Below are 11,273 nucleotides of genomic sequence, written 5' to 3'. Positions count from 1 at the left end.
ATCAGAAGAGAATTCTGTTGAACTCAAATGTAGTACAATGTGTTTTATTCCATGGGATTTTTTCATATAAAGTTTATATAAAATAATAAGAAATGAGTTAATTATGTGATTCTTTGATGTACAAGTTTACTTGTGTTTTGTATGAATTTTATTTTTTATTTTAAAGTTTTCTCTTGTGGGCATCATTACAGGCCATTTAAACTCACGTATTATACTCGTGACAAAAAATGTTCAGAGGATAATGCTAACTAAACTTCCAGTGACATATTAAGTTTCAGAAATAAAAATTTAACAATAACCCCATTATGAGAAAATAATTCCCATTACTTTGTGTATAATTTGCTAGAGATGGAATCTGATTCTTCAAATTATTAAATACTGACAGGATGATGGAAGACATAAAAACATCTAGACCATTCCATTTAAAATTACCATTTCTTAAGATCTTAAAGTATTTTATATATTCTAACACTCTTTGCCCTAAAATATATGGAATATATTCTCTCTCTCTCTCTCTTTTTTTTTTTCTGCAGTTTTTGGCTGGGGCTGGGTTTGAACCCGCCATCTCCAGCATATGGGGCTGGTGCCCTACTCCTTTGAGCCACAGGCACCACCCGAGGAATATATTCTCTCTTAAAGCTTAAACCAACAAGTCTGTAATGTGAATTTCTGATATTGTAATATGTAGAAAAATTTTTAACTGTAAGATTCTTTTAGGAGCCTGGCATGGTGTCTCACACCTGTAATCACAGCTACTTGGGAGGCTGAGACAGGAGGATTGCTTGAACCCAGGAGTTTGAGTCTGTGATAAGCTGTGAGGCTACCATTGTACTCCAGCCTGGCTGACAGTAAAACATGGTTGCTAACATGTTTTTAAATTTTAGTTTCTAAAAAGAATCTTTTAAATATTCATGTCAGACATAGGCAATACAAAGGTACCTTCAGTTTCCTGGATCCATCGATCTGTTTTCTAAGCTTCCACACTACAATGAGAGAAGCCTGTGGCTCCTGCATAGAGCACAGATGGGAGGCTCCTCTGCCATGTGTAAGAGTGTCCAGGCCTGACTGCCTTCTCCAGACTCTCCCTTAATTCCCACTTCCCAACCCTTCACCTGTGCAACATTTACACTAGAAGCCCAGATGGTGAGGCTGTAATTGCAGGCAGCACTTGTAGGGTAGGTATTAGTCAAAACCCATATTAGTCAAAAACCAAGTTGGGTTTTGGTGTGCTTGCTTTTCATCTTGTTTTGCTCTGTGGTCGTGTGAAATGTGAAATTTCTTCCATTATTCGGTCCTAGTCAATTCACAAACACATTATTTGTGACATCCACACATTTGAGTAAAGGAGATAATTAACAATAAATGTGATAAGTAAATGATATAACATTCTAGAAGGTGAAAAGTGCTACGGAAAAAGGCAAAAAGAGGGTGGTTGAGAGGGACCCAGACTACAGGGTAGAGAGGTTAAAATTTTTAATAGGGTGATGATTAATTGGAGCAAGGGCTCCAATAATTCATCAAAGTAAGCCTAATTCTAAGACATGACACATATCTGTAAAAAAAAACTGAATTACTCAGTCTATAATTATCAAATATTTAGTATTTTGTGAGAATAGAACTGATTTTTTAATACACTATTGTAGGATATGTGCCATGGCCCATATATGTGTATTCTGATCACTTAAAAGATAATCTCTGTTGAACAGAGGCAGCCACTTGTTTTCAGGAATGATTTATCATTCAGAGAAAACCAAATACATTGATTCTAACTCGTACATTTGGAAATTATTACAACTTCTTATTAAGCACACATTTTTGAAGGGAAGGTCATATCCCAGTAGATATTTTTTTGCAAGGGGTGGGGGAAGGAATCCATCTGCCTATCCAAAAACTCTTTCCCTGTTTATTTATTTATTATTATTATATATATTTTTTGGTAGTTTTTGGCCCGGGGCCGGGTTTGAACCCACCACCTCTGGTATATGGGGCCGGCGCCCTACCTATGAGCCATAGGCGCCGCCTCCTATTTATTTAAAGATAGGCATCTTCATCTTCACCTCAAATCCATCAGATTTAATGATGAAGCTATTACCTTAAGGAAGCTTTTCTGTGAAATTTTTTGTCAGTCGAATTTTCTCCCAATTAACAATTCATATATCTGCTTACACATTTTGTTTTTAAGCAAACATATTCAAAATAAAATATCCAAGCAGTGCAGATATTAGAAATAGGTCAAGTGAAACTGTTAGCAAATGTATTGTTCTTGATATACATGCTGTTTGGGGTAAGTTATTGATTTTAACTATAAACAGTCTATGGCTTCCTTCCTCATTTCATTGTTAATTTTATCAGACTTATTTGATAAAACCAGCACACAACATTGTTTAAATACATTTGCAAATGACTTTTGAACACATGCCTTCCAGGTCTGTAAGGGTTAGAGGCATTAATTACATAAGTACAGAAGTCACCAATAACTCTTTTTTTTTGAGACTAAAATCTCAAGCTGTCACCCTTCGTAGAGTGCCCTGGCATCACTTACAGCAACCAACCTCAGACTCATGGGATTAAGTGATTCTCTTGCCTCAGCCTCCCAAGTAGCTGGGACTACAGGCTCTGGCTATTTTGTTGTTGTTTTTGTCACAGTTGTCCTTGTTGTTTTAGCTGGCCCAGGCTGCGTTCGAACCTGCCAGCCTTGGTATATGTGGCCGACGCCCTACTCACTGAGCTACAGATGCCGCCCACCAATAACTCTTGATGGATTTTATCCCTCATAAAAGGAAGCCTCTTTTATAACAAAATAATTACAGTTACCATTACATTGAGATATGGAAAAATGTAGGGATGAATGGAAGAGAAGCTCCCTACTCATCAAACCAGCTTAACCTGTGCTACTTTTTTCTTCAGTTGCTTCAGTCCTTTGTAATTCTTTTTACTCACTGATGTCCCCTGCCCTGAAACCTAATAAAAGGAATTTGTACTCCATTTATTTATTACCCTGGTTTAGGGAATACTGCAAATCAGTAGTATAATCAAGATTACAGAGAGATTTTTCTACTTTTTGAAGTTTTCACTACCTGACGTCTGTGGGGAAACATGTTTCTGCAGTTATCATTCTGGTGATTTGACCACACCTACTGTACGAGAAAGATACAGGGCTTCTGGGTCTGGAATATAACCCAGCGTGCTGTGCCACTGATGCTTGTTTGAAAGAGAAGGTACGGGGTGGCGCCTGTGGCTCAGTCGGTAAGGCGCTGGCCCCATATACCGAGGGTGGTGGGTTCAAACCCGGCCCCGGCCAAAATGCAACCAAAAAATAGCCGGGCGTTGTGGCGGGCCCCTGTAGTCCCAGCTACTCGGGAGGCTGAGGCAAGAGAATCGCTTAAGCCCAGGAGTTGGAGGTTGCTGTGAGCTGTGTGAGGCCACTGCACTCTACCGAGGGCCATAAAGTGAGACTCTGTCTCTACAAAAAAAAAAAAAGAAAGAGAAGGTACATGTCTTGAGGATTCTGTACGCATTACACTAGGGAGCAATGTGTTCCATCCTCGGTCCGTGTACATATATGTTCACATATAAGCTTTAAAGCGAACTTTCTTTGTAGAGAGGATAGATTAATATTTCTGTCTAAAATAATCTATTCATTTCGTCCTTTAAACTACTGGCCTTCTGACTCTCACTATTTGCTTTTCTTGTAGTGTTGGAAAAAAAAAAAAAATCCAGAGAAGTTTCCTGGCAGCATTCCAGAAATACAAATTGATGCCCTTTCAGCAAGTTGGTAAATTGAAGTAGGGTTCAGAGTACCTGTTAAAATAAAATAAGAACACTATACATTAAGCATGCTTTATGCCTAGAATATAGAATCCAAAAATGTACTTCAAGCCAGGTAGTCTTTTTCGCTTTCTACAAATGTTTTTGCTTCTTTTGTTCTCCTTTTAGAATGGAGTCCACAATGGGCTATAGAAAAGTTACTTAAATTCACAATCTCAGTGAGAAGTATTGTTCTAAAATCAAAAGATGTAGTGTCAAAGGAGGCAAACTAAATACAGCATTGTGTAAAGAATTTATTTCTCGGGCAAATATTTCCCCCTTTCAGTGTCTTATGAGTCCGCCCTCTCCAAGGTAGTTTCCTAATACTTTCACTTATAACCCAAATGGTATTTCTGATAACACATCTGCCCCCTCTCACCGGCCGTTCATTCCTGCCTCCCCAACCCAGGGTCACAGATGGGAACATGACCAGATAAAAAGCTTTCCTTGAATTTTGGACGTCCGATAAATCTTGCAGTGCAGTGTAGGTAGAAAAAATTATTGTCCACATGGGTTTTTATTGGTCTCATAGCTCATTAACTTTTTGGTTTGTTTTCTCCTGTGTGCTTGCTATTGCTACATCATGAGTTTTCATGCTATAGCTTTTGTCTGTAATTGCATAAAATTTATAAAGAGATTACACCTACTAAGATCCTACAGTTGCTGTAGAGTTCACCAAAGCACTGTCACATGTATTTCTGACATGAATGGCAGCCTTGGAAAAAAAGCTATTATTACTCCTATTTTTTTTTTTTAACAGTCAATGGAGATAAGTATAAGAGAAACATTATGGGATGGAGTCAAAATTCAAAGTGAATCCTTTTCACTCCAAGTCTAGAATCATTTTTAGTACTCCATACAGTCTGATAACAAATTGTTTCATACACACTAAAAAACATTAAATCGATACAACTAATGTTCATGGCAAGAAGGTCTCAGTCTGTGAATTTAATTCTGGTTGACATTGCTTTCCTGAAACTCTTAATTACTCCGGGAAAAAAGCTACGATTATGCATAAGGCAATATATGATTGTTTATTTCTAGTATTTGGCCACAAGTGTCTTGCCCATCACTATATCTAGTTACAGTCCTTAAAAGGCAAATCTAACAAATTTGTGCAAGGCTAAATGATAAATAATACTTTATGATTCTATATTAAATATCTGTATTCAAAAATTTACCAATATTAATTACAGTAGAAACTCTGCAAGTTGACCATCCAAAGGACTATAATAAACCGGTCAACATGCAGAGGTGGCCGACATAAAGACCTTCCATTGAGTACATGTGATACACATCAGTCTATGAAAATTAGGTCAACTGAAGGACATGGTCAGTATTGGGAGGTATTCAAGTATGGAAGTTCTACTATATATATTTAGAAATTACAATACACATTCATTCATTAAATCTGTCATTCATGTACTCGATAAACTTTATTTGGTACTTTCCATATTCTTATGTGGGAGGTTCTGGGATATCATAGAAATGTGAAATTACTGTCAGGGAGCCCAGGGGAAAATCACTGGTGCTTCCTGTTGTCAAAGCAGAGAGATGGCATTACTTCTGGTTGCAAGTATCCAGGAATGCTGAGATGGCCAGAAGAGAAATTACAAATTTGTATTCAACCATGATAACTTTCAAAGGTTTTATGTAGTTACACAGATTAAAGTTTGTTATTCTTAATTATACTGGAGTGTTCATTTGGAAGCTCGTTATTCTTCTGAACAGAGAAACTATCCTTTGCCTTTTGAATTGATAAAAGCAAATTCAGTTAAACATATTCCCCAGGCTTCCAAAGAGACACAGGGTAATAGGTTTCTTGCTACCCCTGTCATTGATTTGTCAGGTGAAGGAAAAAACAGTGTGAAAGCATTTCTTTGGGTTTACATTGCCTAACAGCTGGTGTTATTGGCAGCCGAGGTTAAAAATAAATAAATAAATCCACTTTGCATCATGTACTGCTCCACAAATCCAAGAAAAAGTAGCATTTATTTTAAAAACCGGAAAGGACATGTTGACTAAGAATTCTCAGGCCAGAAGCAATACATGAGGGGTGAGGCAACTAGCCCACTCTGATGAAAACTGAAAAGGAATTATGCTGTTGTAAACGATTATGAAATTTTGAGACTTTTAAAGTTTATTAAATGTATGCGTTTATTCTGTGACACCTCACTACACTGTCATGTAATAGCAACAAGGTAGCAAATATAAAAATAAACTTCAATTAAAATTAAAAATAGAAAATGTAAAAAAAGTCTTTCCTGAGCCTTTTTGATGAACTAATGAAGAACTTCTAAGATGAAGATACTTAACACCAAAGACAGCAGTCTATCAAGAAATAATATCTATCAAAATTCTTTTAAATACTATTAAGATAGATAATAATACAGAAATGGAATTTTTAATATATCTTAAAGATTCCATATGGGGACCTGACTGGAATTTTTCTCTGCCAATGAAGAGTGTGTGTAGGCGCTGATAGGATTATGTGGCTGATAGAAGCCAAGGCTGGCCCTCATTTAGTCCCACCTCCTGGTGTTCACGCCTTGTATAATTTGCACCCTTGCACATGGACAAGACCTGGGACTTGTCATTAACCAATAGAATTTAGCAAAAGAAAGGTGATGTCATTTGTGTATTATGTTGTATGTTCTGAATTACTAAGTCTCTAGTCTCTCTTTTTGTTGAATCTGAAGAAGCCAGATTCCATGCTATATGTATTAGTTGAGTTGGTTGCTTTCGTAGGAATTTAGTGAGGTTTGGGCCATAAGAATTCTATTCCATTGCCCAGGAGACAAAGGATGATGCCAACTTGTGCTGGGGAATAGAAACATCTATCTCCTCCTTCACCTTGCCTCTCTCCCTCTCCCCACCTCCTTTCCTTGTTTTCTCTGGGTGGTGGAGCACAACACTAAGAACATGTCCATCCCTAGCAACCTGGGCCTGAACCCCATGCTCGGCCCAGCTCCCCCCAAATATCTTAGCTCATCAACAGACTCTTTGGACAGACTATGCGTGTGGGAGGGGTGCTGCTGGAGAGCGACTAACAGAGCTGCTAACTTGCTGACTTAACAGGACTTAATTTTTGATTTTCATCCACAATCTTCATGTCCTGAATCCCATGATATGACGATAGCAGTAGCCAGACTATCCATTAGATTGGGTGAAGGATGCAGGAACGGTTGATGATAACATCTTTTCCCTTTTATTTGCTTCATTTATTTTAAATCAAATTCAGTACTTACCCAGACTGGGGTGTGTGTGTGTGTGAATTTAGAGGAAGCAGAAGGAACCCAGAACAACAATGCCAGAGAAAGGGAGGAGAAGGAGGTGCCAGGACAGATGATGGAGATGTGGGGTTGATCAGTGTACTTGGGAACTCACCCCAACTCATTTCATAGCCACTTACTCCACCAAATCCTGCCTGTTTGACTCTCTCAGAACTCCTATCATTTTTTTCTTTTTTTGAATAAACATAATTTATATTTTAAAATTGTTAGATAATATTTTTACAAATATCGAATAGCCCTTCTCACCTCAACCCTAAAACTTGCAAGCTATTCTTAATTTTTATTTTTTGTTGTTGGGGATTCATTGGGGGTACAAAGAACCAGGTTACAGTGATGGTATAGTTAAAGTCCCTCTTATAATTGTGTCCCACCCCCAAAAGGCGTGTCACACACCATGACCCCACCCTCCTCCCGCCTTCCCTCTCTCTGCTCTTCCGTTCTCCACCTCCTTTTCTTCCTTCCCTCTTTACCACAGGCCCCTGAATCAAAGTTTTAGAAATCTGCTGATAATCACAGCCACCATTTACTGAGTGATTACCAGATGCCAATGATCATAGCACACTCTTTAAGTACATTTTCAGATTTCACACTCACATAAAAGACAGCCTAATTTTGACAAATGAGCCGATTGAGACAGAACTAAGAACAGACTGAGTTCTCAGAGCTCATAAAATAAGGACTAGAGAAACAAACGCAGACACCAGACCCCAAGGCTTATTAAGCTTCTGATCAGTACCCTTCTGTACTTCCACATTTCCATGAAGAGCTTCAGGTTTCTCTGAAATTAGGATTCCATTCCCCTCAAGTCTGTATTTTCTTTTTTTTTTTGTAGAGACAGAGTCTCACTTTATGGCCCTCGGTAGAGTGCCGTGGCCTCACACAGCTCACAGCAACCTCCAACTCCTGGGCTTACGCGATTTTCTTGCCTCAGCCTCCCGAGCAGCTGGGACTACAGGCGCCCGCCACAACGCCCGGCTATTTTTTGGTTGCAGTTTGGCCAGGGCCGGGTTTGAACCCGCCACCCTCGGTATATGGGGCCAGCGCCCTACCGACTGAGCCACAGGCGCCGCCCTCAAGTCTGTATTTTCATTAGCTGTTCTGTTTTCCCCAGACTTTCCTAAAACTATCTGCTTTATTATTTTCTTCAGCCACAAGCCTTGAAAGTACTTCTACAGGCAAAATCATTTCACGCATTTTATACTGAAAATAATGTATAGTTACATTTGGCATCACGAACAGAAATGACTGAGGATAAACTAAATGCGAGCAAGCATATTTAGGCTAAAACCAAATTACAGCCAAATAACCCAACTATAGAAGTCTTTTTAAATTTAATTTTCAAAAAGCATCCAAGATTCCCATTGTTCTAAATGACATGATTCTGGGATTTGGGACCAACATAGAGGAGACCCTAAAGGGTGTTATCTTTAAATAGACCGAGCCTGGGGTGAGTGCCTTTTACTTACACTTACAGCACTGCTCCTCACCAAATGGTCTGTGGCCAAGTGAAAGATCGTGAGCATCCGTGGAAGGCTTACTCCTTTGCTCGCTGGTTTACTGATGGAGGGTCTCCTAGTGTCAGAAATACGAGATTCACACTGGAGAGAAAGGGAGGTTGGTAAGAAAGGCAGGTAGTTCCATTGGCAGAGATGCTGAAAGGAGCTGATACATTCTTAACAGCTCACTCTGACTTCCCTGATCACTTCTGGGCACAGATTTGTCAAAGAAGGTACAAGTAGAATGGGTCAAATCATTAGCAACTCGGTTTGGATTAGAGGGAGAAAAATGGTCTCCAGGAGGGAAATCAAAGAAAGCATTCTTGATTTTCAGCTAGAATAAAGCTATGCCATGGATTTATTTAATCAAAACTTTTCACCAAAAATGCTTTCTTTTATGGATTAAATTGCCCCCAGAAGTTTAGTGGTATGAGTCACTTCCTGAAAGGTCACTATTACCATTGATCACTAACAAACTTCTATTAAATGCTTTTTTTTTTTTTTTTATGAAATGCTTTACAAATTTGCATGTCATCCTTGCACAGGGGCCATGCTAATCTTCTCTGTATTGTTCCAATTTTTCTTTTTTACTGTATGTGCTGCTGAAGCGAGAAAGAACAAAAATACCTAAAGAAAGGTGTGATTGAATAAAAGTTCTCTGGTGATCTCATATTTTTAACTAATATGAAAAAAAATTAAAGACAAAAGCAACAACGCCTACCATTTTAAAATACGTATATAGCATCACAGCCCACAAGCATTTCCAATGATAGTGCTCTGTGCTATCTTGTGACATGTGAAATATCAATATGTTTGATTATGTTAAACATTAGAAAGTCAGTGGGGGAGTCTGAAAGGGATGGACAAAAGATGACCTCAGGAATAAATTATAATGGATTTAAATTAAAGGAGTTTACAGAGCTTGCGCCTTCAGAAACATCCTACGTGCTATAAATCTATTCTATCTAGTACAAGCAGGTCATAGTAGGAATGTTGCTCTCTATTGCCTCTCCCTGCCCTCCTGGATGGGTGGTGTTGTTTGGAAACCAGTAGAGCTCAAATATAATCCTTCCAAACATGAAAGATGACTATGCACAGTAATTTCTAATACTGAGCAATTATAGTCAAACCATAGAGCTCTTTGTTAAGAAAATTTTCCAGTCTCACTTGTGTCCTTTGAAATCTAATTTGTATTATTATTATTGAGATTAAAATAGTATCAAGTATTTTTCTGAGTTTGTCATAGTACATGGGATACATTTGTCCTTAAAAATCCATATTCTATTTTCCTTATTTCAAAGACAAGTATATTTAAAACAAAACTAGACTTTTAGTAGTAGTTTTATGCTAGCTTACATATAAATATACTGGAAAGAATATTGATCAAAAGCAATGAATGCAATTCCCAAAGCAATAAAAATAACAAGGCATTTGTACTTTTGATAAATGCTAATGACAGAAGAGGTCTTATTTTTTCTGAAACCACTAAAAAGATGCAGTTTCTTCAGAAAAAATAGTTTCACCAAGAATTCAGAGACAGTATTGTTTTATTTCTTGTTTGTCAAGCAATTGCTGAAGATTTCAGAGTAAGCACACAACAAATGAAAATTTTAAAGTGAAAAAAATTGCAGAAAAAGAAGTTGACATGATACAAATTAATCAAGTAACTAGAAGACCTCTCAAAGAGTAGGGTGCTGGCCCCATATTCTGGCAGTGGTGGGTTCAAATCTAGCCCTGACCAAAACTGCAAAAAAAAAAAAAAACCTGGTAGCGACTCTGGGCCCAATTGTGACCAATGAGAAGAAGTACCACACAAAAAGGCAATCATTCTGTCTTCCACTTTATGAAAGCAATGGATGAGATCTGACTGTCCGTGAGACCTACACTTTGGAGAGGTTGATCTTAAAACCGCAAAGAGGAAAAGGACCATAAATCCTCTCGATATGAAAACCCAAGAGAATCAGAAAGCTTTCAAAAATGTAATTTGAACTGAAAATGCAAAAATGTTAATTTGAACTGAAAATGCAAATAATCTTGATGACGAAAGAAGAACAAAAATACCTAAAGGAAGATGTGATTGAATAAAAACTCTCTGGTGATCTCATATTTTTAGCTACTATGAAAAAAAGGTTAAAGACAAAAGCAAGAAAAAAGTAGCTAGATAGACATACAACAATAAGTGGTGGGAAACCTGTGGCCTTTTAATAAAGGGATTTGTTCTGTAAAATTTGGATGCTGCCCAAATTCAAGGGTTCAAGGATCCAGAAGACTGCATGTGGCCCCAAGGCCACAGGTTCCTACTGAACTATTCTTATGACAAAAAAAGAGAAAGATGTTATATAATTCATTAAACTTAAGGATAATCTTGAGGAAAACAGACTAGAAAAGTTGACTGGATTGTCCTTACAAGAATGATATTCAACTACCTGGAGTTCATGATTCTTAGAACTGCCTTGAAGTTGCCGTGGCAATGGGACTCCTGGTGCAGAGGGAAGAGAAGAGAGAACAATGAGTTGAGCTTGAGCAATGTATGTTCTAGTGAATTCCACGATGTTAGGGAGTCAGTGGGAGAGTCTGAAAGGGATGGACAAAAGATGACCTCAGGAATAAATTATAATGGATTTAAATTAAAGGAGTTTACTGAGCCTGCGCCTTCACAAACATCCCAAGTACTATA

At 38.0% G+C, this 11,273-nt stretch overlaps 1 non-coding gene across 1 annotated transcript; it reads right to left on the bottom strand.

Moving 5' to 3' along the window:
• Window positions 1-9,096: 9,096 nt before the first annotated feature.
• LOC128576639 (U6 spliceosomal RNA) lies at window positions 9,097-9,203 on the bottom strand. The gene has a single exon (XR_008377470.1). It is a non-coding gene; the product is annotated as a U6 spliceosomal RNA (small nuclear RNA).
• Window positions 9,204-11,273: the final 2,070 nt, after the last annotated feature.

This window comes from Nycticebus coucang, chromosome 24, assembly GCF_027406575.1.
Source record: "Nycticebus coucang isolate mNycCou1 chromosome 24, mNycCou1.pri, whole genome shotgun sequence".
In the NCBI taxonomy this organism is placed as follows: domain Eukaryota; kingdom Metazoa; phylum Chordata; class Mammalia; order Primates; family Lorisidae; genus Nycticebus; species Nycticebus coucang.
This window is presented reverse-complemented; position numbering and strand designations above follow the sequence as displayed.